The 27,169-nt window shown below is 41.0% G+C and overlaps 1 pseudogene; it reads left to right on the top strand.

The window, feature by feature from the left end:
• Positions 1-25,194, top strand: LOC109227821 (annotated as a pseudogene).

The raw sequence follows: 27,169 nt of genomic DNA, 5'->3' as shown, positions 1-27,169 counted from the left end.
AAAAATGGCCCCCAAAATTGCCTAAAGCAGGCGAGCATTGGAACTGCTCACCGGATAACTATAGCCGGCACTGAAAAGAGCCCCGTCGACCACCGGTGTCGACGCCTTGATAACGTTAGATTTACGTAGCTTCCAGCGATAATCGGAACTGCTCGCCGGATAACTACAGCCGCAATAAGGATTTGGAGGTAGGGACATTTTGGGTATTTATGGGCATGATTTGTGTGAAATTTCCTATCAGGGTAAAGTTTAAAAACACACGACTATGTGTTAAAATAACAGGTATAAAAGGTGCAAGGTACACTCGGGAAGAGACTGGAGTTTCGGTTAGCCCATAAATAACCCGACTTTCTGTTGCTAAACCTAATTCACAATGAGAAGAAGCATAGCTCTTTGTTGGAAAGGCCTAAGATCCTACTGTACTGACGCCGGAGATGGCTTTCAGAGCTCCAAACTCAAAATATTTGATCGCCATATTAAGCGCGTGCAAGTAATTTCATTTACCTCGATTCAACCATAAACAAATTTATTTGTGTAGAAGAATTATTTCTTTAAGAAAAATATCATTTTTACTTTTCCGTTTATACTGTGCATTTTTCATTTGAGTTTCATGGTTGGCAGCGTGATAGAGCTGCGTGGTTGATGAAGCCCAAGGATTCTCTTGTTGATACTGTGGCTGAGAATCTACTGGATCGGTTAGAGGTATTTAGTTTAAACTTTCTTTTCCTTAGTATTTCTTTTTCCTCAGCAACTATATTTACTTTTCTGTGAAGTATTTGGTTTATGTGTATTTATGTTTCAACCATACTGCAAAATGTTAATGTGACGATCCAAAAGGTCATCACCTGTTTTCTTACCCATTTTTGTACTTTTGAGGCCTTGAAAACCTCATTTAGGGTTGCCTCGATTTGCGTGTGCAGTCCGGGCGCGTAGCCGGAAAGCTTAAATATGAATTCTATGAGAAAAATGCTAAATTTTGATATTTAAATGAATAAATTTGACTTCGGTCAACATTTTGGGTAAACAGACCCGGACCCATGATTTGACGGTCCTGGAGGGTCCCTAGGAAAATATGGGACTTGGGCGTATGCCCGGAATCGAATTCCGAGGTCCCAAGCCCGAGAAATGAATTTTTGAGTAAAATTGTTTTCTGAAAATAATTAAGGAAATTGGAAATGAAATTTGATTAGAAGGTGATGGTATCGGGCCCGTATTTTGATCCGGCGCCCGGTACAGGTCTTATATATGGTTTAAGCACTTCCTGTAAAGTTTGGTTGAAAACGGACGTCGTTTGACGTGTTTCGGACTTAAAATGGAAAATTTGATGTTTTGTGAAACTTGGAAGAAATCATGGATTTTGAGGCTTAATTCGATGTATATGATGTTATATTAGCGATTTGATCGCACGAATAAGTCCGTAGGATATTTTTGAGGTTGTGTGTATGTTTGGTTTGTAGCCCCGAGGGCTCGGGTGAGTTTTGGATAGGCCACGGATGCATTTTTAACCTTTAAGAAAAATCTGGTATCATCAGTTCTGCAATTTTCACATTTGCGAAGCAGGTCTCGCAAATGCGAGCCTGTCATCGCAAATGCGAAGAAGGGGAATCCTGCATTGGGTCGCAAATGCGACCATCTGGTTCCCAAATGCGATGTTGAGCCAGTCGCAAATGCGACATTTTGGCTCGCAAATGCGGAGCCTGGTATTTCGCAAATGCGACATCATTGTTGCAAATGCGATGCCCTCATTTTTGTTCAGTGTTCGCAAATGCGAACCAAACTTCGCAATTCTCATAACAAGTCGGGGTTCGCAATTGCGAACCCCAGTTCGCATTTCCCACATTTGCAACCTGCATTTTCATACTTAGTCGATTTTAAGACATTTTTCACCCTATTTTCAAAACACAACTCCTTTGGGTGAATTTTCAAGAACCAGCCTTCTTCCAAATCATTTGTAAGTTAATTTTTATTCGTTTCTTTCAATCATTAGCATCATTTAACATGTTTTCAACTTGAAATCAAGGATTTCCATGGGTGAAATTGGGGGTTTTGGGTAGAACCTAGATTTTTCTAAAATTGGGGATTTGGACCTCAATTTGAGGTCCGATTTCAAAACAAATCATATATTTGGGTTCGTGGGGGAATGGGTAACCGGGTTTTGGTTCGAACCTCGGGTTTTGACCACGCAGGCCTGGGGGCAATTTTTGGATATTTGGGAATTTTTTGGGAAATTCATTTTTATGCATTCAAATTGATTCATTTAGCGTTTATTGATGTAATTAAGTAACTTGTGACTAGATTCGAGCGAATTGGTGGCGGAATCGAGGGGTAAAGCTATAGTTAAGGCTTGAGTTGAGTTCAAAGCGTCGAGGTAAGTGTTTGGTTTAACCCTAGCTTGAGGGACTAGGAGTTGATCTTATTTGCTAATTACTTCTTGTTGAGTACGACATATAGGCATGGTGACGAGTATCTATACGTTGGTGTCTAGCATGACCGTGGGTCTTTAAATTGTGATTATCTTGATTTTGTTGTATTTCCCTTGCCTTAGTGATGATTCCTATTTGTTGTGAAAAGCTTGTAAAAGGAAATTGTGACCTATGAACAACGAGGAGCAATGGCCAAGTTATATTTCAATTGTGAATATCTATGAAATGGTTGAACCCTTTGGAGCATTGGCTCAAGTGGTAAAGTGAGATATGAAATAAAAGTGAAAGGAAGAGAAAGAGTATTCAAATTGTTCCCTTGCCGGGATATTGTTGTTTATTGATTATTTTCCCTTTCCGGGACGTTGAGATTATTAATGTTGTACCCTTGCCGGGATTTAATATTTTAATTGTGTTCCCTTGCCGGGATTTCTTTTATTATTTTGTTCATTCCCTTGCCCCCTTGTTTGTGATTGTTGTTTGGGTGAGGAAGAGTGTTAAAGCATGAAGGGTGATGTCGTGCATTGTTTGTTTATTGTGAGGAAAGAGTGTAAAGCACGAAGGATGATGCCGTGCATTGTTTGCTATGGTGAGGAAAGAGAGTAAAGCACGAAGGGTGATGTCGTGCCGCACGATGTACCATTCCGTGCCGATTCTATTGATTATATGTGAGGAAAGAGAGTAAAAGCACGAAGGGTGATGCCGTGCACATTTTATTATATCATTACTTGGTGAGGATGAGAGTAAAAGCACGAAGGGTGATGCCGTGCACTTGTTGCTTTCTGTCCCTTTATTAAAGTCCAAATTGTGTTAATTCCTTCGTTGCTGGACGAGTTTTACTTGAAATTGTTATTTCCCCCTAGCATGTTTCCACCTTCCCATACTGATTACTTGTCTCTGTATTTCGATTCCGCTGTATATATATATATATATAACTGCACAGGTTTATGTGGTAGTCCGGTCTAGCCTCGTCACTACTTCGCCGGGGTTAGGCTAGGCACTTACCAGCACATGGGGTCGGTTGTGCTGATGCTACACTCTGTGCTATTTTGCACAGATACAGGTTTCGGATAGCAGCAGCAGTAGTGTGGGAGCAGGCCTTCAGTCCAGCGAGACATCGAGGTAGCCCTGCAGGCGTCCGCAGGCCCGACATCTCCTCTATCCTTTATTTTAGTCTGTTATCTCATTGTATTCGAGACAAACAGTTTATGTTCTCTTTCAGACGATTGTATTTAGTATTCTTAGTAGGTTGTGAGTATTGTGACACCAGTCTTGGGTAGAGGCTTATGTTGAATTTTCCGCATTTCTATTCAGTTTTCTATAATTTAAGACTTTCGCTTATTATTTTATTTTGTTGCTTTTATAATATTGCCGATAATTGTTAAAAAGGGATTATGTTATTAATGAAAAAAAGTAATTAAATTTGGCTTGCCTAGCTCTTATTAGTAGGCGTCATCACGGCTCCCGAGGGTGGAAAATCCAGGTCGTGACAGTTAATGTTTGCATTTTCTGTTCTGATTCATTCCTACTTTGGATATAATTTCTCCTTCCATCCATGTTGAAAGGTTGATAGTCTCAAATGGGCGGGTTGGGTCGATTATGGGCGGGTCAAAATGGGTTGAGTCAATAATTGGCAGGTGCCCAAAAGTTACTTGAGCTAAGATGTGATGGTTCAAGATGAGCTAAAATTTGGGTCATAACCCAACCCGCCCAACTCTTATCAAGCTTTACTTAATGCAGTGTTTTTGAGAGCGCGAAGCGCAAAAACCGGCAAGGGCTCGCCTCGCTTCAAAAGCGAAGCGCACGCTTTACTAAAGTGAAGCGCAATTCTTAAAAAACATAATGTAAAATTATAAATAACACCAAATCATCCTCAAACCATAGGACAAGCAAAATCAAAGTTACTAAATTACTAGAATCAACATCTTATTCTTCTACTCTTCTTCTTCTTCTTCAAGATTGTATAAATCTTGAATTCCTCTATTATCTTCATATTGCTTGTCATCTTCTTCTTCCCCCTTCTCTTCATGATCACTTTTATCTTCATCAATTAGGGATAGGGATCGACTTGTAGTAGCCACACTTTTTCCCTTCCTAATAGAGCTTGAACTTGGAGTATATCTCCCTAAACCATAAGGATTCTCCCCAACTCCACTACCAACCGCAACATCACCCCAAGTGAAATAGGAGTCGCCTTCAAATACTTCTTCACCTTCACAATTTTCGGGGACTCTGGTTAGCACTCATTAGCCTCATCAATATTGTCCAAAAGAACTGGATCAATTATATTGCGGTGGTTGTAGCGACGCCTCAATGCTCTATTGTATTTTGTGAACACTAGAATATGGAGGCGCTTCAAGGTTAGTCGATTCCTCTTCTTTGTATGATTCTGCAAACAAGATGTGTCAACTAATTAGTAGGAGTTTGGACAATTGAGATATAATTTACTTTATCTCAAAACACGAATTAATTCTTTTTTATTTCTCACGTGTTCAAAAACACTCCAGTTCCTTTCACATCCGGATGAGCTACAAGTTAAACTTAGAATTTTAATGGCAAAAGTCTGTAACTCCGGAGTCTCTACACCATATTGGTCCCACCACTCAACTATAGAAGTCAAAAAAATGTTCAAGAGTTAATAAGTATAAAAAATAAATTGAAGTTAGAGCTATAAAATATAGAAATACTTGGTCACCTGGCGACTTCGTCTTTCTTTGTTTAATTGCAAGTCGGAGCTTAAAAAGTCCTTCAGCTGCCTTGTAAGTAGCAAGCTGATCTACTATCTTTTCTTGAAAGTCTTCATCTGGGATCAACTTAATAACAACCTGATGGAATCCTATCCACACGTCTTTAGCCAATGAACTATTCTCATGTTGATCATAAAAGAGTGACGGGTTCAGAATTAGTCCAGCTGCATGCAAAGGTCTATGAAGTTGCTCATTCTATCTTGCATCAGTGATCTGAAAGACCTTTGCATATTTCTGCTCATCAGTGGATGATGCTTGAATAGCCTCCTTGTCCCTATCCATAGCTTCATAGAGGTAGCCCATTGGTGGTTTTTGCTCCCTATCCACCAAACGGAGTACTTTAACCAAAGGGCCACCAATTTTAAGAGCATGAAGGACATTATTCCAAAAAGAATAAGGAAGAATAATGTGTGCAACGTCTTTCCCCGCACTTTCCTTTGCAAATTTACTCTTGCTCCATTCCTCTGAAGTGACCAACTTTCTCAAATTGCCTTTTTGCAAGTGGATACTATGCAAAGTCAAGAAAGCAGTTGCGAACCTTGTCTTGCCCGGTTTCACAAAATTTTTTGCATGGTGAATCCTCTTATCGCATTCCGAGGTCCCAAGCCCGAGAAATGAATTTTTGAGTAAAATTGTTTTCTGAAAATAATTAAGGAAATTAGAAATGAAATTTGATTAGAAGGTGATGGTATCGCGCCCGTATTTTGGTTCCGGTACCCAGTACAGGTCTTCTATATGGTTTAAGCACTTCCTGTAAAGTTTGGTTGAAAACGGACATCGTTTGACGTGTTTCGGACTTAAAATAGAAAATTTGATGTTTTGTGAAACTTGGAAGAAATCATGGATTTCGAGGCTTAATTCGATGTATATGATGTTATATTAGCGATTTGATCGCATGAATAAGTCCGTAGGATGTTTTTGAGGTTGTGTGTATGTTTGGTTTGGAGCCCCGAGGGCTCGGGTGAGTATTGGATAGGCCACGGATGCATTTTTAACCTTTGAGAAAAATCTGGTATCATCAGTTCTGCAATTTTCGCATTTGTGAAGTAGGTCTCGCAAATGCGAGCCTGTCATCGCAAATGCGAAGAAGGGGAATCCTGCATTGGGTCGCAAATGCGACCATCTGGTTCGCAAATGCGATGTTGAGCCAGTCGCAAATGCGACATTTTGGCTCGCAAATGCGGAGCCTGGTATTTCGCAAATGCGACATCATATTCGCAAATGCGATGCCCTCATTTTTGTTCAGTGTTCGCAAATGCGAACCAAACTTCGCAATTCCCATATTGCGAACCCCAGTTCGCATTTCCCACATCTGCAACCTGCATTTTTCATACTTCGTCGATTTTAAGACATTTTTCACCCCATTTTCAAAACACAACTCCTTTGGGCGATTTTTCAAGAACCAACCTTCTTCCAAATTATTTGTAAGTTAATTTTAACTCATTTCTTTCAATCATTAGAGTCATTTAACATGTTTTAAACTTGAAATCAAGGATTTCCATGGGTGAAATTGGGGGTTTTGGGTAGAACCTAGGTTTTTCTAAAATTGGGGATTTGGACCTCAATTTGAGGTCCGATTTCAAAACAAATCATATATTTGGGTTCGTGGGGGAACGGGTAACCGAGTTTCGGTTCGAACCTCGGGTTTTGACCACGCGGCCCCGGGGGCGATTTTGAAATTTTTGGGCAAAACTTTGGGAAATTCATTTTTATGCATTCAAATTGATTCATTTAGCATTTATTGATGTAATTAAGTAACTTGTGACTAGATTCGAGCGAATTGGTAGCGGAATCGAGGGGTAAAGCTATAGTTGAGGCTTGAGTTGTGCCTTTTCAAACGTCGAGGTAAGTGTTTGGCTTAACCCTAGCTTGAGGGACTTGGAGTTGAGTCTTATTTGCTAATTGCTTCTTGTTGAGTACTACGTATAGGCATAGTGACGAGTATCTATACGTTGGTGTCTAGCATGACCGTGGGTCTTTAAATTGTGAATATCTTGATTTCGTTGTATTTCCCTTGCCTTAGTGATGATTCCTATTTGTTGTGAAAAGCTTGTGAAAGGAAATTGTGACCTATGAACAACGAGGAGCAATGACCCAAGTTATATTTCAATTGTGAATATCTATGAAATGGTTGAACCCTTTGGAGAATTGGCTCAAGTGGTAAAGTGAGATATGAAATAAAAGTGAAAGGAAGAGAAAGAGTATTCAAATTGTTCCCTTGCTGGGATATTGTTGTTTATTGATTATTTTCCCTTGCCGGGACGTTGAGATTATTGATGTTGTACCCTTGCTGGGATTTAATTGTTTAATTGTGTTCCCTTGCCGGGATTTCTTTTATTATTTTATTCATTCCCTTGCCCCCTTGTTTGTGATTGTTGTTTGGGTGAGGAAGAGTGTTAAAGCACGAAGGGTGATGGTGTGCATTGTTTGTTTATTGTGAGGAAAGAGTGTAAAGCACGAAGGGTGATGCCGTGCATTGTTTGCTATGGTGAGGAAAGAGAGTAAAGCACGAAGGGTGATGTCGTGCCGCACGATGTACCATTCCGTGCCGATTCTATTGATTATATGTGAGGAAAGAGAGTATAAGCACGAAGGGTGATGCCGTGCACATTTTATTATATCATTGCTTGGTGAGGATGAGAGTAAAAGCACGAAGGGTGATGCCGTGCACTTGTTGCTTTCTGTCTCTTTATTAATGTCTGAATTGTGTTAATTCCTTCGTTGCTAGACGACTTTTACTTGAAATTGTTATTTCCCCCTAGCATGTTTCCTTCTTCCCATACTGATTACTTGTCTTTGTATTTCAATTCCATTGTATATGTATATACATAACTGCACAGGTTTATGTGGTAGTCCGGTCTAGCCTTGTCATTACTTCGTCGGGGTTAGGCTAAGCACTTACCAGCACATGGGGTCGGTTGTGCTGATGCTACACTCTGTGCTATTTTGCACAGATCCAGGTTTCGGATAGCAGCAGCAGTAGTGTGGGAGCAGGCCTTCAGTCCAACGAGACATTGAGGTAGCCCTGCAGGCGTTCGCAGGCCCGACGTCTCCTCTATCCTTTCTTTTAGTATGTTATCTCATTGTATTCGAGACAAACAGTTTATGTTCTCTTTCAGACGATTGTATTTAGTATTCTTAGTAGTTCATGAGTATTGTGACACCAGTCTTGGGTAGAGGCTTATGTTGAATTTTCCGCATTTCTATTCAGTTTTCTATAATTTAAGACTTCCGCTTATTATTTTATTTCGCTGCTTTTATAATATTGCTGATAATTGTTAAAAAGGTATTATGTTATTAATGAAAAAAAGTAATTAAATTTGGCTTGCCTAGCTCTCATTAGTAGGCGCCATCACGACTCCCGAGGGTGGGAAATCCTGGTCGTGACAAGTTGGTATCAGAGCCCTAGGTTACATAGGTCTCACAACTCACGGACAAGCTTAGTAGAGTCTGAGGGATCGGTACGGAGACGTCTGTATTTGTCCCCCATGGGCTACCGAGTTAGGAAAAGTTTCACATTTGTTATTTCTTGTCGTGCGGTTTGGTTCCTCAACGCTAATTGAATTTCTACTATGTTATTTTGTAGATGGCGAGAACATGCGCTTCCTCATCTTCTGACCAGCAGTCCGCAGTTCCCACTAGGGGCAGAGGGCGAGGGCGAGGCCGTGCTAGAGGCTGAGGTAGGGGCAGAGCTCTGCCCCGAGCTGCAGCACCAGTGGCGAAGCCTCAGGTTGACTTCGATGAGAAGGTTCCGGCCCCAGCCCCAGCAGTTCCGGTGGGCCCAGCTCAGGTCCTAGAGGGGTTTATTGCTACCCCAGTTCTTCAGGACGCTCTGGTCCGATTGGTGGGTCTTATGGAGAGTGTCACTCGAGCAGGTTTGCTTCCTGTAGCACCAGCCGTCTCTCAGGCTAGAGGAGGGGCCCAGACTCCTGCTACTCGTACTCCGGAGCAGGGAGTTCCCCCGATTCAGACTCTAGCAGTTCAGCCAGTTGGAGCAGCTCAGCCGGGTGTGGTAGCCCAGTCCGGTGATGGAGCAGCTATGTCTGCCGATGCTTTGTGGAGACTGGACAGGTTCACCAAGCTCTTCACTTCTACTTTCAGCGGTGCATCTACCGAGGATCTTCAGGATTATTTGGATAGCTGCCACGAGGTTCTTCGGAACATGGGTATTGTGGAGACCAATGGGGTCGACTTCGCTACATTTCGCTTGTCTGGATCCGCCAAGACTTGGTGGAGGGATTATTGTTTATCTAGACCAGCAGGATCTCCAGCCTTGACCTAGGAGCAGTTCACCCATATATTCCTGGAGAAATTTCTCCCTATTACACAGCGAGAGGCCTATCGGAGGCAGTTCGAGCATCTCCATCAGGGATCCATGATAGTCACCCAGTACGAGACCAGGTTTATTGAGTTAGCCCGCCATGCTATTGTTATACTTCCCACTGAGAGGGAGAGAGTGAGATGGTTTATTGATGGACTCATTCAGCCTATTCGTCTCCAGATGGCTAGAGAGGCGGGGAGCGAGATATCCTTTCAGGAGGCGGCCAATGTGGCCCGGAGGATTGAGATGGTATTGTCACAGGGGGTGGTCATAGGGCAGACAAGAGGCCCCGTCAGTCAGGCCGATTCAGTGGTGCCTCATCTGGAGGGAGAGATTCGTATAATAGGGGTCAGCCTTCTAGGCCTTTCCAGCCAGCCCTCCAGGTTTCTCACGATGCCTCAGGTGGCCGTGGTTCTCACGCGCACTATTCTGATCAGCAGCCATTCAGTGCACCGCCAGCTCCTATCAGTACGCCGCCACTTTAGAGTTTCCGTGGTGGTCATTCAGGTCAACAGGGCCAGCAGACTCAGCAGCTGAGGACTTGTTACACTTGTGGTGACACGGGTCATATTGCCAAATTTTTCCCTCGAGCACCGAGCAGTTCTCAGCACCAGGGTTCTCGTGCCATGGTTCAGGCACCAGGTGTTCCACAGCCCGCCCAGCCAGCTAGAGGTGGGGGTAGAGGTGCCAGAGGTGGAGGTAGAGGTCATAGAGGTGGAGCTCAGACCACCAGAGGTGGAGGCCAGCCAGCAGCAGGCCGTCTCAGAGAGGTAGATTAGAGTGGTGGGGCCCAGCCCCGATGTTATGCTCTTTAGGCCAGGTCCGAGGCAGAGGCTTCAGATGCGGTTATTACAAGTACGGTTCTGGTTTGTGATAGAGATGCTTCAGTGTTGTTTGATCTGGGGTCTACGTATTCGTATGTGTCATCCTATTTCGCCCCGTATTTGGTCATGCCTAGTGATGCATTGGGTATTCCTGTTTATGTGTCTACACTGGTGGGTGACTCTATTGTAGTTGCTCGAGTCCATCGTTCTTGTGTTGTGGCGATTGGGGGTCTGGAGACTCGCGTAGATTTGTTGCTTTTAGACATGGTTGACTTTGATATTATATTGGGGATGGACGGTTATCACCCTATCACGCTATCTTGGACTGTCATGCCAAGACTGTGACCTTAGCTTTACCGGGTATGCCTCGTTTAGAGTGGAGAGGGACTCCAGGTCATTCTACCCGCAGTGTTATATCGTACGTGAAAGCTCGGCGTATGGTCGAGAAGCCGTGTTTGGCTTATTTAGCCTATGTTCGTGATTCTAGTGCTGAGGTTCCTTCAATTGATTCTGTGCCCGTAGTTCGTGAGTTTCCTGATATTTTCTCTTCAGACTTGCCGGGTATGCCACCCGCCAGGGATATTGATTTCTGCATTGATCTGGTTCCGGGCACTCAGCCATTTCTATCCCGCCGTATCGTATGGTGCTGCCAGAGTTGAAGGAGCTAAAGGAACAGTTGCAGGATTTGCTTGAGAAGGGTTTTATTAGACCGAGTGTCTCACCTTGGGGTGCGCCGGTGTTATTTGTCAAGAAGAAGGATGGGTCAATGAGAATGTGTATTGATTACCGGCAATTGAACAAGGTAACGATCAAGAATAAGTATCCATCGCTGAGGATTGATGATATGTTCGACCAGCTTCAGGGTGTCAGGGTATTTTCCAAGATTGACTTGAGATCTGGCTACCACCAGTTGAGGATTAGGGCATCCGATGTCCCTAAAACAGCTTTCTGCACTCGGTACGGGCATTATGAGTTCTTGGTTATGTCATTCGGGTTGACAAATGCCCCAGCAGCTTTCATGGACTTGATGAACCAAGTGTTCAGGCCTTATTTGGACTCATTCGTGATAGTTTTCATTTATGATATATTGATATATTCCCGCAGCCAGGAGGAACACGAGCAGCACCTTAGAGTGGTTCTTCAGACTCTGAGGGATAGTTAGTTATATGCAAAGTTCTCCAAGTGTGAATTCTGGTTGGGTTTAGTTGCATTTCTGGGTCATGTTGTATCAGCAGAGGGTATTCAGGTGGACCCAAAGAAGATAGAGGCAGTCAAGAACTGGCCTAGACCAGCATCATCTACAGAGATCCGGAGTTTCTTGGGGTTGGCAGGCTACTATCCACGGTTCGTGGAGGGGTTTTCATCCATTGCAGCCCCGATGACCAGATTGACCTAGAAGGGTGCCCAGTTCAGATGGTCGGATGAGTGTGAGGCGAGCTTTCAGAAGCTCAAGACAGCTCTGACTACGGCACCGGTATTGGTTTTGCCCATAGGTTCAGGGCCTTATACAGTCTATTGTGATGCTTCCCGTGTTGGGCTTGGAGCAGTGTTGATGCAGGATGGCAAGGTCATTGCCTATGCTTCGAGGCAGTTGAAGATTCATGAGAAGAACTATCCGGTTCATGATTTGGAGTTGGCAGCCATAGTTCACGCATTGAAGATTTGGAGGCATTATCTGTATGGTGTGGCATGTGACGTGTTCACGGATCACAAGAGTCTTCAGTACTTGTTCAAGCAAAAGGAATTGAATTTGAGGCAGAGGAGGTGGTTGGAGTTGTTGAAGGATTATGATATCACCATTCTATATCATCCGGGGAAGGCCAATGTGGTGGCCGATGCATTGAGTAGGAAGTCAGCCAGTATGGGCAGTCTTGCTTATATTCCGGTCGGTGAGAGGCCACTTGCTTTGGATGTTCAGGCGTTAGCCAATCAGTTCGTGAGACTTGATGTTTCTAAGACCAGTCGTGTGTTAGCTTGCACGGTCGCTCGTTCTTCATTATTGGAGCGTATCCGTGATCGGCAGTATGATGATCCCCATTTGTGTGTCCTTAGAGACACGGTGCAGCGCGGAGGTGCCAAGCATGTTACCTTAGATGATGATGGAGTTTTGAGATTGCAGGGTCGAGTATGTGTGCCTAATGTGGATGGGCTCCGAGAGTTGATTTTGGAGGAGGCCCATAGCTCCCGGTACTCTATTCATCCAGGCGCCGCGAAGATGTATCAGGATTTGCGGCAACATTATTGGTGGCGTAGAATGAAGAAGGATATCGTAGCATATGTGGCTCGTTGTTTGAATTGTCGGCAGGTTAAGTACGAGCATCAGAGGCCTGGTGGTGTATTTCAGAGGATTGAGCTTCCCGAGTGGAAGTGGGAGCGGATTACTATGGACTTTGTTACTGGACTTCCGCTGACTCGGAAGAAGTTCGACGTAGTTTGGGTCGTTGTTGATAGGCTGACCAAGTCAGCACATTTCATTCCTGTGGCAGTCTCCTATTCTTCTGAGAGGTTGGCTGAGATCTGCATTCGGGAGATTGTTCGCCTTCATGGTGTGCCCATATCTATCATTTCGGACCGTGGTACGCAGTTTACCTCGCGCTTCTGGAGAGCAGTTCGGCGAGAGTTGGGCATACGGGTCGAGTTGAGCACAGCATTTCATCCCCAGACGGACGGTCAGTCAGAGCGGACTATTCAGATTTTGGAGGATATGCTCCGAGCTTGTGTTATTGACTTTGGAGGTTTGTGGGATCAGTTCTTGCCTTTAGCGGAGTTTGCCTACAACAACAGCTACCAGTCGAGCATCCAGATGGCTCCTTATGAGGCTTTATATGGTAGGCGGTGTCGGTCTCCGGTTGGATGGATGAGCCGGGAGAGGCGGTTATTGGGTACGGATCTGGTTCAGGAGGCCTTGGACAAGGTCAAGATCATTCAGGATAGGCTTCGTTCAGCTCAGTCTAGGCAAAAGAGTTATGCAGACCGCAAGGTACGAGATGTGGCATTTATGGTTGGTGAGCGGGTATTGCTCCGAGTGTCGCCTATGAAGGGCGTAATGAGGTTTGGGAAGAAGGGCAAGCTTAGCCCTAGGTTCATTGGTCCGTTTGAGATTCTTGATCGAGTGGGAGAGGTGGCTTATAGACTTGCTTTGCCGCCGAGCTTATCAGTCGTGCATCCAGTATTTCATGTGTCCATGCTTCGGAGGTATCACGGCGATCCAGCCTACGTGTTAGATTTCAGCACTGTTCAGTTGGACAAGGACTTGTCTTATGAGGAGGAGCTGGTAGTTATTCTAGACCGGCAGGTTCGTCAGTTGAGATCCAAGAGTTTTCCTTCTGTTCGTGTTTAGTGGAGAGGTCAGCCTCCTGAGGCATCGACCTGGGAGTCCGAGTCCGATATGCGGAGGCGTTATCCTCATCCTTTTCCCGACTCAGGTACTTCTTTCTTTTGTCCATCGAGGACGAACGGTTGTTTTAGAGGTGGAGAATGTGACGACCCAAAGGGTCATCACCTGTTTCCTTACCCATTTTTGTACTTCCGAGGCCTTGAAAACCTCATTTAGGGTTGCCTCGATTTGCGTGCGCAGTCCGGGCGCATTGCCGGAAAGCTTAAATATGAATTCTATGAGAAAAATGCTAAATTTTAATATTAAAATGAATAAATTTAACTTCGGTCAACATTTTGGGTAAACGGATCCGGACCCGTGATTTGACGGTCCCAGAGGGTCCGTAGGAAAATATGGGACTTGGGCGTATGCTCGGAATCGAATTCCCAGGTCCCAAGCCTGAGAAATGAATTTTTGAGTAAAATTGTTTTCTGAAAATAATTAAGGAAATTGGAAATAAAATTTGATTAGAAGGTGATGGTATCGGGCCCGTATTTTGGTTCCGGCGCCTGGTACAGGTCTTATATATCGTTTAAGCACTTCCTGTAAAAGTTTGCTTGAAAACGGACGTCGTTTGACGTGTTTCGGACTTAAAATGGAAAATTTGATGTTTTGTGAAACTTAGAAAAAATCATGGATTTTGAGGCTTAATCGATGTATATGATGTTATATTAGCGATTTGATCGCACGAATAAGTCCGTAGGATATTTTTGAGGTTGTGTGTATGTTTGGTTTGGAGCCCCGAGGGCTCGGGTTAGTTTTGGATAAGCCACAGATGCATTTTTAACCTTTGAGAAAATCTGGTATCATCAGTTCTGCGATTTTCGCATTTGCGAAGCAGGTCTCGCAAATGCGAGCCTGTCATCGCAAATGCGAAGAAGGGGAATCCTGCATTGGGTCGCAAATGCGACCATCTGGTTCCCAAATGCGATGTTGAGCCAGTCGCAAATGCGACATTTTGGCTCGCAAATGCGGAGCCTGGTATTTCGCAAACGCGACATCATATTCGCAAATGCGATGCCCTCATTTTTGTTCAGTGTTCGCAAATGCGAACCAAACTTCGCAATTCCCATAACATGTCGGGGTTCGCAAGTTCGCATTTCCCACATCTGCAACCTGCATTTTTCATACTTAGTCGATTTTAAGACATTTTTCACCCCATTTTCAAAACACAACTCCTTTGGAAGATTTTTCAAGAACCAACCTTCTTCCAAATCATTTGTAAGTTAATTTTAACTCGTTTCTTTCAATTATTAGCATCATTTAACATGTTTTCAACTTGAAATCAAGGATTTCCATGGGTGAAATTGGGGGTTTTGGGTAGAACCTAGTTTTTTCTAAAATTGGGGATTTGGACCTCAATTTGAGGTCCGATTTCAAAGCAAATCATATATTTGGGTTCGTGGGGGAACGGGTAATCGGGTTTTGGTTCGAACCTCGGGTTTTGACCACGCGGCCCCGGGGGCGATTTTGAAATTTTTGGGCAAAACTTTGGGAAATTCATTTTTATGCATTCAATTGATTCATTTAGCATTTATTGATGTAATTAAGTAACTTGTGACTAGATTCGAGCGAATTGGTAGCGGAATCGAGGGGTAAAGCTATAGTTGAGGCTTGAGTTGTGTTCAAAGCGTCGAGGTAAGTGTTTGGCTTAACCCTAGCTTGAGGGACTTGGAGTTGAGTCTTATTTGCTAATTGCTTCTTGTTGAGTACGACGTATAGGCATGGTGACGAGTATCTATACGTTGGTGTCTAGCATGACCGTGGGTCTTTAAATTGTGAATATCTTGATTTCGTTGTATTTCCCTTGCCTTAGTGAGGATTCCTATTTGTTGTGAAAAGCTTGTGAAAGGAAATTGTGACCTATGAACAACGAGGAGCAATGGCCCAAGTTATATTTCAATTGTGAATATCTATGAAATGGTTGAACCCTTTGGAGAATTGGCTCAAGTGGTAAAGTGAGATATGAAATAAAAGTGAAAGGAAGAGAAAGAGTATTCAAATTGTTCCCTTGCCGGGATATTGTTGTTTATTGATTATTTTTCCTTGCCGGGACGTTGAGATTATTGATGTTGTACCCTTGCCGGGATTTAATTGTTTAATTGTGTTCCCTTGCCGGGATTTCTTTTATTATTTTGTTCATTCCCTTGCCCCCTTGTTTGTGATTGTTGTTTGGGTGAGGAAGAGTGTTAAAGCACGAAGGGTGATGGCGTGCATTGTTTGCTATGGTGAGGAAAGAGAGTAAAGCACGAAGGGTGATGCCGTGCCGCACGATGTACCATTCCGTGCCGATTCTATTGATTATATGTGAGGAAAGAGAGTATAAGCACGAAGGGTGATGCCGTGCACATTTTATTATATCATTGCTTGGTGAGGATGAGAGTAAAAGCACGAAGGGTGATGCCGTGTACTTGTTGCTTTCTGTCTCTTTATTAATGTCTGAATTGTGTTAATTCTTTCGTTGCTGGACGACTTTTACTTGAAATTGTTATTTCCCCCTAGCATGTTTCTCCCTTCCCATACTGATTACTTGTCTCTGTATTTCAATTCCACTGTATATGTATATATATAACTGCACAGGTTTATGTGGTAGTACGGTCTAGCCTCGTCAATACTTCGCCGGGGTTAGTCTAGGCACTTACCAGCACATGGGGTCGGTTGTGCTGATGCTACACTCTATGCTATTTTGTACAGATCCAAGTTTCGGACAGCAGCAGCAGTAGTGTGGGAGCAGGCCTTCAATAATTGGCGGGTGCCCAAAAGTTACTTTATCTAAGATGTGATGGTTCAAGATGAGCTAAAATTTGGGTCATAACCCAACCCGCCCAACTCTTATAAAGCCTTACTTAATACAGTGTTTTTGAGAGCGCGAAGTGCAAAAAGCGACAAGGGCTCGCTTCGCTTCAAAAGCGAAGCGCACGCTTTATTAAAGTGAAGCGCAATTCTTAAAAAACATAATGTAAAATTATAAATAACACCAAATCATCCTCAAGCCATAGGACAAGCAAAATCAAAGCTACTAAATTACTAGAATCAACATCTTATTCTTCTACTCTTCTTCTTCTTCTTCTTCAAGATTGTCAAAATCTTGAATTCCTCTATTATCTTCATATTGCTTGTCATTTTCTTCTTCCCCCTTCTCTTCATGATCACTTTTATCTTCATCAATTAGGGATAGGGATCGACTTGTAGTAGCCACACTTTTTCCCTTCCTAATAGAGCTTGAACTTGGAGTATATCTCCCTAAACCATAAGGATTCTCCCCAACTCCACTACCAACCGCAACATCACCCCAAGTGAAATCGGAGTCGCTTTCAAATACTTCTTCATCTTCACAATTTTCGAGGACTCTGGTTAGCACTCATTAGCCTCATCAATATTGTCCAAAAGAACTGGATCAATTATATCGTGGTGGTTGTAGAGACGCCTCAATGCTCTATTGTATTTTATGAACACTAGATTATGGAGGCGCTTCAAGGTTAGTCGATTCCACTTCTTTGTATGAATCTGCAAACAAGACGTGTCAACTAATTAGTAGGAGTTTGGACAATTGAGATATAATTTACTTTATCTCAAAACACGAAATAATTCTTTTTTATTTCTCACGTGTTCAAAAACACTCTAGTTCCTTTCACATCCGGATGAGCTACAAGTTAAACTTAGAACTTTAATGGCGAAAGTCTGTAACTCCGGAGTCTCTACACCATATTGGTCCCACCACTCAACTATAGAAGTCAAAAAAAATATTGAAGAGTTAATAAGTATAAAAAATAAATTGAAGTTAGAGCTATAAAATATAGAAATACTTGGTCACCTGGCGACTTCGTCTTTCTTTGTTTAATTGCAAGTCGGAGCTTAAAAAGTCCTTCAGCTACCTTGTAAGTAGCAAGCTGATCTACTATCTTTTCTTGCAAGTCTTCATCAGGGATCAACTTGATAACAACCTGATGGAATCCTATCCACACGTCTTTAGCCAATGAACTATTCTCATGTTGATCATAAAAGAGTGACGGGTTCAGAATAAGTCCAGCTGCATGCAAAGGTCTATGAAGTTGCTCATTCTATCTTGCATCAGTGATCTGAAAGACCTTTGCGCATTTCTGCTCATCAGTGGATGATGCTTGAATAGCCTCCTTGTCCCTATCCATAGCTTCATAGAGGTAGCCCATTGGTGATTTTTGCTCCCTATCCACCAAACGGAGTACTTTAACTAAAGGGCCACCAATTTTAAGAGCATGAAGGACATTATTCCAAAAAGATTAAGGAAGAATAATGTGTGCAACCTCTTTCCTCGCACTTTCCTTTGCAAATTTACTCTTGCTCCATTCCTTTGAAGTGACCAACTTTCTCAAATTGCCTTTTTGCAAGTGGATACTATGCAAAGTCAAGAAAGCAGTTGCGAACCTTGTCTTGCCCGATTTTACCAAATTTTTTTGCATGGTGAATCTTCTTATCGTATTCAATAACAAGGGCCGCTGAGAAATATAAGAATGTACCCTAACGCCCTGGCCAAAAACTGTAGAGAAGGGTTTTTCCTTGAAAATGTCCCCGAACATCAAGTTGATACAATGAGCCGCACATGGAGTCCAATAGACATTCTTGTACGCTCCTTCAATCATGCCACCCGCTTTCACATTTTCACTTGCATTATCAGTGACCACTTGAACAACTTTGCTTGGGTCAATCTTTTCGATGGTGTTCTAAAACAAGGTGAACATTTTGATGTGGTCAGTGGATGAGTCGCTAGCATCAATGGACTCAAGAAACAAACTTCCCCTGGGAGAATTCACCAACACATGAATAATTATTTTGCCAGTTCTTGCCGTCCACTTATCCATCATAATGGAGCATCCATACTTGTTCCACACAACTTTATGCTCCTCAACAATTTTATTAGTCTCCTCCACTTCCTTATTTAGATAAGGACCTCTTATTTCATGATAAGTGAGAGGCTTTATTCCAGGTCCGTATTGACCAACGGCCTCAATAAAGTCTCCAAAAGTGTCATAGTTGACACAATTGAAGGGGAGCCCAGCATCATAAACCCATCGTGCAAAAGCTCTACCTGTACGATCCCTCAAAATGTCTTTAGCAATTTTTTGTACATCTTTTCTACCGCTCTTTGCTTTCGGCTTCTTTGGGAAATAGCAATCTACAGGACCTTTAGTCGTTGATCCATGGCTTGAAGAGATTGCATCTCTTCCCCGTTTTGTTGGAAGTGACAATTCTTCAATATCATCATCATCAAGATTGGTCACCATTGGTTGATAACTCATTTGATTTTTTTGCTCCTTCTTGTTCTCAACAAAATTCTTTATTTCTTCCCTCACCTCTGGTTGGCATTTCGGACAACTTGTGACATTTCTATCGCCACCAATAAATGGTATTTAAAGCGTTAAATTCAACTCGATGTCGTCTTGTTACAAAATTTGCATACAACATTTGTATTCTTCTCATTAACTCTATCGCTATATCGCCAAGCCGGGTCTTTCTCTTTCGAATTTTGAGAAATTTTGAAATCCCTATTAAGATATAAGAAAATACATAATCAAATAAACTGAANAAACTAGAATATAACATATATATATATATATATATATATATATATATATATATATATATATATATATATATATATATGAATTTTCTAAAATAAAATAGAAATACATACTCCATCTGTTCCAGTTTATGTGAACCTATTTCCTTTTCGGTCCGTTCCAAAAAGAATGTCCCCTTTCTAAATTTGGAAATAAGTTAGCTTAAACTAACAATTATACCCTTAATGAGAAGATTTTATAACCACACAAATACTCTGGGCCCCTTTTTGACTTGTTTAGGACCACAATTCATTTTTTCTTAAACTTTGTGCCCAGTTAAACAGGTTCACATAAATTGAAATAGAGGGAGAAAAAAATTAATCAAATAAACTGAAAATATAACATATATATAATTAATTTTATATGCTGAAATATAATAATAACACATATATAATTAATTTATATGCTGAAATATAATAATAAAATAAAATACATATAATGATTAATTTTATATGCTGAAATATACACTAAAATGAGAAGGAAAAAAAAAGAAAAAAAAGGATACTTACTCTATTCTGGACTGGAAAAGAAGAAGAAGAAGAAGAAGAAAGAAAAAAGAAAAAAATGAGAAGAACTGAAGAAGAAAGGAGAAGAAATTACTTGGGTCGAGCCGCGAGCGAGAAAGGAGAAGTGTTCGAGCCTTCGAGGCCAACTGGTCCAGCGACTGAAGAAGATGGAACCCTAGGTTTTGTTTTGAGACCTCTGTTTTTGTCGAAGAAGCTGTTTGTCGAAGGGAATTGGGGTTTTTTGTCGATTTAGGGTCTGTTTTGTCTAATAGTTCTGTTTTGTCTAATAGAATAACAGACCCAAAGTTTTTTTTTAAAAAGCCCCCCTGCGCTTTTTGCACAAAACCGACCGCTTCATCGCTTTTTCCAGTGAAGCGTGCGCTTCCGAAGATCGAGTAGCCTCAGGGAGCTAGAAGTGACACGGTGTCGCGTCACGCCGCTTCGCGCTTAAAGCGACAAAGCGCGCGCTTTTCTAAACACTGACTTAATATGTGTTATTTTCTTATGAATTGTATTATTATTAAATAAGACTTTTTTCTCTTTTTATGGTCATATATAACATATCAAACAAAAAGAATTATTTCTAAGATATTTTGGCAAAGTTACTCATGGATCAATTTGGGTTAAAAATCAGTCCAATTTTAAATGGATTGAGATGAGTTGGGTCAAGATGGGTTGAATTCAATAAATGGGCGGGTCAATAACCAGCCCAACCTTGAACGTGTTGGGCAGGTCATTTGGGCTTGGGCCAAATTTGACAGCCTTAGTTGACACTGACAAAAAAATAAATAGTGACAACCATTAGGGACGAAAGTAATCTCATACCAAAAGAGAGATGAGTGGGAGGACATTATGAGCATAGTTTAAGATCTATAATTTATGGGTGACTTCAGTCGTGTCGTTCTTTAGATAAAGATTAGATGAGCCTATCATATTATGGTTGAGGTGTTATATCAGAATGATGCCTCATTGCTTTTTTTTTTTTAATTTGGTGAGTGATACCTAATTACATAAGTAAATTTCGACAGCCTATGCTCTAATGTACGTCAAGTCACTATAATTATTGTAGAAGACACAACTACAATCAGTTGTTGGTATGAGAAGATGAAGAGGTAGGTGAAATACTTCCTAATGAGTTGTCTAGAGTCCAAATCATCTGTCTACGGGGGACTCAAATGGCTTAGGCTTGGGCTAGTTGGCTTGCACATCCTCTAGGATCCTGGACAAGTCAAAGGTGCTCTGAGTGTCATTTGATTCATGGACTAGTTATTTGCGGATTATAATGCATTTATTGTTATGCTGATAATATTATAGGGATTGATGCTGTAAATAATAAGGTAGGAATTGTTATGAGTGATTAAGTGTAGAATAATACATCAAATTGTTATAATCAAAAAATAATACATCAAATTGTTATGCAGTGATTACCTACTTTAAGGGTATTTTTTTCCCTCTAGATATTGGCTTATTGCCAATGCATGTATTACTTCACATTTTATTTCGTATATAATACATAGATTTACCAAGAAGTTATGCCAATATTAGTAATGCACAGTTCAATGCCAAAAATCAAAAGCTGCATTAGTGGTGTTATGCTGAAAACTAAATGATGTATTAGATATGCAGAGATTTCATTAGTATGCGTAGGTAAATATGGCAAACAAAGTGTTGGACACGAAATTTATGCTAGGATTGTATTTCCTTATGCTCCCAGCTGAATGACCCCTAATAGTGGGATTCCATGGATCTGTTCCCACAGAAAAGAAAAATAAAGATTCTAAGAGTTTCTTGTTGATATACATTAATCAACTGCCTAAAAGCATTAATTGTGCTTTGATAGTGTAGCTTTACATCTTTTTGTGTTTGTAGGATTGTAAGAGAACATTTCCAACGACATTGTGTATGGGGGTTCTCTGGAAGCTATCAGACGGTTATTGCGCGGACGTGGTGAGAAAAAAGTTTCTTGAGGCACATATTTAAGTATTGTTTCCTAATACTACTTAGTTTTGACTTCTCAATTCAAAATTTTCATATTTAACATATTTTATGAAAAGATCAAGCTTTCGTTTTGGTAACAAAATTGTGAAGGAAAATAATGTAATTTTAATCAGTTAGACGGAAGCGAGACTGAGATGGTTTGGGCATATGAAGAAGAGTAGCACAGATGTCCTTGTGAGGAGGTGCGAGAGGTTGGCGGCGGTAATAGTTCTAAGGAGAGGTAGAGGTAGACTGAAGAAGAATCGGTGAGAGGTGATTATACATGGCGCGACACATCTTCAGCTCAACGAGGACATGACCCAAAATAGGGGAGCATGGAGGTCAAGGATTAGGGTAGAAGGTTAGTGGATAATCGAGCGATTTCTCTCTTCTAGGTTAGAGAGCGTGGTTGTAGTTTGGAGCACCTTATATGCTCCCTCTGCTCCTTATCAGTGTTATTAGTGTTAGTGCTAACTTATTCCCCAATTTTATTACTACTGTTGTTTCCTTTATTTTGGTTGTCTTACTACAATCCTACTATTACTACTGTTTTTTTTATTGCTTTGGTTATCTTACTACTGATCTTCTCCTTGTTCTCCAATTTTATTGCTAATGTTTTTCTTTAATTTGTTTTGAAAGTGCTTTTCTTGAGCCGAAGGTCTATTACATATAACCTCTCTAGCTTACACAAGGTAAGAGTAACGTCTGCGTACACTCTACTCTCTCCAGACTCCACTTGTGGAATCATACTGGATATGTTATTGTTGTTCTTGTAGTGTAGGAGTAGTTAAACATGTCTTATGCGATGGAAGTTATGAAAATTATACTAGCTTGAAGAAGTTACTTCTTTGGACTTTTAACTTCTCCTCGGTGTTGTATACTTGATTTTATAGGGTTGCCCTAACTAATAAATTGTTTTTCTTTAAGAAATATGAAAGTGAAGCATAATTAGATGGAATTTTGGTGCCATAATTTAATGGTTCAACTATCTAGGCTTAATTTACTAGAGAATGATAGATGATGTAGTAAAGAGCATGAAAATAGGAAAGCTGAAATAGAGGAGTACTATGGGATCGCTATACGATAGGAAGATACCTGACACAGTGAAAGGTAACATTTATTGAACTGTGGTGAGACCTTTAATGTGTTGTTGTTGGTGAGACCTTTAATGTGATACGGAACCGAGAGGCCTAACATATCCACGACATGGGTGTTGCAGAAGTGCCTATGCTAACATGGATGTGCAATCATGGAGTGGATGAATATGGACACTTCCGAGAGAGGACGCAAGTACTACACACGAAATGAGGGAAGATCAACAAAGATGATTTAAACCATGATCTTCATAGACATCCACAATCATTTCATAATGCAACTTTATGATGATTGAAGGTGCTCGAGATAAACATAAAATTACATGGAGGTAGTTGTTGCAAAAGAACTACAATTTCTTGGTACCTGTGCGAACTTAGCTAAGTACAAAATATAAGGAAACAAAGAATCCATATAGGTGATACTAATTAGTTTGGATTAAGGTTTAGCCATTATGTTTCACTAACATTAGGATTAGTCTTTTTCAAAAGTCTTTTCGATTTGGTTAGAGACTAATGTGAAAATATAGGAATAAATTTGAGCTTTAGAGGACCTCTAGTTTTAGATAATGTCCTATGTTCCTGAGAAAGCATATTATTTATAAGCATGGAATGATTTGGGCCCGAACAAAATAGAATATTTACAAAGGATTCATATCGCTATCTCTAACTTTATTGTGGAATTGAGTCGTAGTTGATTCATTGATGTTGGTCTCAGGAGGGAAAAAACCAAGCAAAGGAGACTTGCCATTCGCAGAAAAGTTACTTAAGAAAAGTTCTGTTGCTTTCTTTAGTATTTTCATATGTTGAGTAGAGGTTTATGGTTGAGGGACTGAAAAAGTTTCTTGGGAAAATGATTAACAGAGGTCTCTCACAAAAAAAACTGGAGTTGCACTTCACCTGGGCAATGCGGAGTATAAACGTGCTTTGTGAACAAAAATAAATCACCTGAAGCTGATGATGATTGCTAGAAAACTTTCTAGACTGCTATGGCCCCAAAAAAGACTTCTTTTTTTGCTTTGGTCTACATCCAGAGAATCGATAAGCTTCTAGTGCTCTGTGTTGATTTATAATTTGTTTATCATGTTTTCCTCGAGCTAACTGGTGCAAATACACTCTGAAATTCTTGAGGACACCTACGCTGATGCTATAAATTAATGTTGCAAGAATTTCACAAGTATGTTGTCGTAACTCAAACAATGGGAGTCTTCAGTAAAGAGAGATCAGTCATGGTAACTTGTGTTTCATTTTCATGTGAAACTTTATAGTGGAAGACATAAATCACCCGTTGTTGCAATCTGCTCGAGCTTTGTGACCTAGTTTTCTATTCATTTGGATTGCACAGAACTTTTAGGCCTGGTTTTCTTGAGACGATGGGTTCAAATCCCAGCCGAGGCAAAAGATTAGGTAAATTTTCTTATCTTCTACATCGTGGTGGATAGAATTATCCGGTACTTGTATTAGTAAGAGGATACACGTATAGGAAGAAATAGACGAGGTGCACGCAAGTTGGTCCAACACTTTGTTATTAAAAACTAGAAATAAAGAGAGAGAGAGAGAAAGGAGTAGATATGCATATCAACGGCTTGAAAGTCATTATAAAGAATCTAACAATTTTTGCATCAAGGGTGTGGCCTAGTGGTCAATGAAGTGTGAAGGTCTTGGTAGATGAAGGTTCAAATCCTAGCCGAAGCGTTAGGTGATTTCATCCTATCTATCTAAGTTTTGGTAGGCAGAGTTACTCAGGTACTAGTGGAGGTAGCAGGTACCCGATGGATTAGTCAATGTGCTCGCAACTAATTGTTCATTGTTTTGTAAAGAAGCAAATCCATACCCTATTGATGCTTGAATAGATCTTTTCTTGGAAGCCATTAGCCTCACTTAGCCTCGTAACCTTTTTAGGCATCCTCTCTTTGTCTTTAACTTCATACAAAGTTATATTGCATTTTTTCAAAAAAGAAAAATAACATTACTACATAATGTCTCCATTAGACAAGTAGGATATCATTAATGATTAATAATTTTTAGATGAAATTAGCCCTTCAACCAAAGATGATGCTCAAACCAACGTTGGCTCATCCTGGATTGAGTAATAATTTGACCCTCACGAACCACTTGATGAACATGCTTATATTGTTTTATGAAGCTAGAGCATGATTACGGGCAAAACTGTTGCTTTTCAGGCGGCATTGAGAAATTACTAATGATGGATACATCATGTGATATGGTAAAATTGTGTAAAGATGCTGAGCAGCAAATGCCTAATGATAATATTGAAACATCATACATTATTGGTGATGAAGAATATTTGCCAGTGAAAGAAAAGTACGTATAACTATCTGATGCTTTCCTTAATGAATGGTGGGATTAAGCTACTGGTGGATTAAGGAATAGCATCCTTTTTTGATTCTTTTGTTTCACATGGGAAGTTTTGTTGATCTGGTCATTAGCTGCTTGGGTCTCCATTGGACAAATGATCTTCCTGGAGCAATGATACAGGTGCTTGCTGTGTTTGGTCTGATGCAGCCAGATTGGATGTCCTTCTAGTTCTTGGTCATTTTCCTTTATTTTATTCTTGAACTCAAAATGACATCATCTCCAATTGACACTTACTGTAACTATACTTCTACCAGTGCAGATTGGCTTTAAAGTCAGATGGCCTGTTTTTGGAAGCTATTCTTAGCGGAGAAACACAGAAGTATTTCACTACCATTTTATTTAGTGCATGCAGTCTCTATGTCTGTAGTTGTCTAATTGCCATCGTACTGCTATCATCTTAGGGGGCTGCGAATAGCTTGCACTGTTGCACAAATGGAGCGTGAAGGGGGCATCTGTCCACGACTATCACCCTTGGCCCAAGTATGTTATAAAAAGTTTGGCTATAGTGTCACGTCCCAAACTACCCCCTAGACGTGACTGGTACACGGCTAATACCACCTGCCAGGCGAACCCCTCTCTCTAACATTTAACCATTTACACAAACACTTAGTGAAAAAAAATACAGGCTTAATAGTATTATTAATAATTACAGAGGAAATGATTATCGCCCAATACCTTAATCAATTGATAGAAAAACCAACAATCACTCAAATAATAAAACTCTAGCCCAAATCTCACACTAAGATCATGGAGCATCTAACAGAGTATATAAGTTTTATTAACGGGTATGCAAACCCCAAAAAAAAGAAAATAACTAACACGAACTAAGTAAGCCTTAAACCAAAGCCTCCACGAACAATGCGGTGGCTCACCTCAGCAGTAGGATTCACTCGAACAAACTCGCCAGCCACTAGCTGTATCTCCCGCAACGGTATCTGCATAGAGATGCAGGTAAGGAGTGAGTTATACGTAAATATAACCCAGTAAGATCCTCGACCCACCACTTTAAATACCTCTGGAACAAGTGTTAGAAAATACAAACACACTACAACACGAATGTTATAGTAAATATGATAATTATACAATAACTCAATATATGTGTATCAACAGAGTTATTAAGAATTAACCAACAAGAGTATCCACTAATGACTTATCATAACTGCAGTGAAATTTTTTTACCAACACACCTACGAGTCCACAAAGGCACCACAATGCCTCAAATATGTAACAGAGCATACACAATGCTCACTGAAGTATACAAAGTGCTCCAAATATATCAAGAAGCATACACAATGCTCAGGTGATGTACAAAGGCATACACAATGCTCAGGTGATGTACAAAGGGATACACAATGCCCCAACATCTGGCGCACAACCGTATCAATTATCAAACTCAATATCATGGAGCACAGCCGTATCAAACTCAACATCATGGCTCACAGCCGTATCAAACTCAACATCATGGCGCACAGCCGTATCAAACTCAATATTATACCGCACAGCCGTATCAAACTCAACATCATGGCGCACAACCGTATCAAACTCAACACCATGGCTCAAAGCCGTATCAAACTCAACACCATGGCTCACAGCCGTATCAAACTATCAAACTCAACATCATAGCGCACAGCCGTATCAAACTCAACACATGGCTCGCAGCCGTATCAAACTTTCAGACGACTTATAAAATAATATATTTTTTTTTTTGTATTTTTCATAAAATAATATATTTGCGGCTAATCTAAGACCACCGACTCTGCCAAACGCACACTTGTCCCAACACATGGACCAGGCAGAGAAAACACACTTTCAAAACGGGTTTAGAAAAGCAAGTATCAAAGCGTAAAGTCTCACTTACCTCGCTAACACAAGTTTCTCAACATTGCGACGTCTAGGAAACCAACCAAATGGCTTCAATCTATACAAAAATA

Source organism: Nicotiana attenuata, chromosome 6 (genome assembly GCF_001879085.1).
Source record: "Nicotiana attenuata strain UT chromosome 6, NIATTr2, whole genome shotgun sequence".
Taxonomy (NCBI): Eukaryota; Viridiplantae; Streptophyta; class Magnoliopsida; order Solanales; family Solanaceae; genus Nicotiana; species Nicotiana attenuata.
This window is presented reverse-complemented; position numbering and strand designations above follow the sequence as displayed.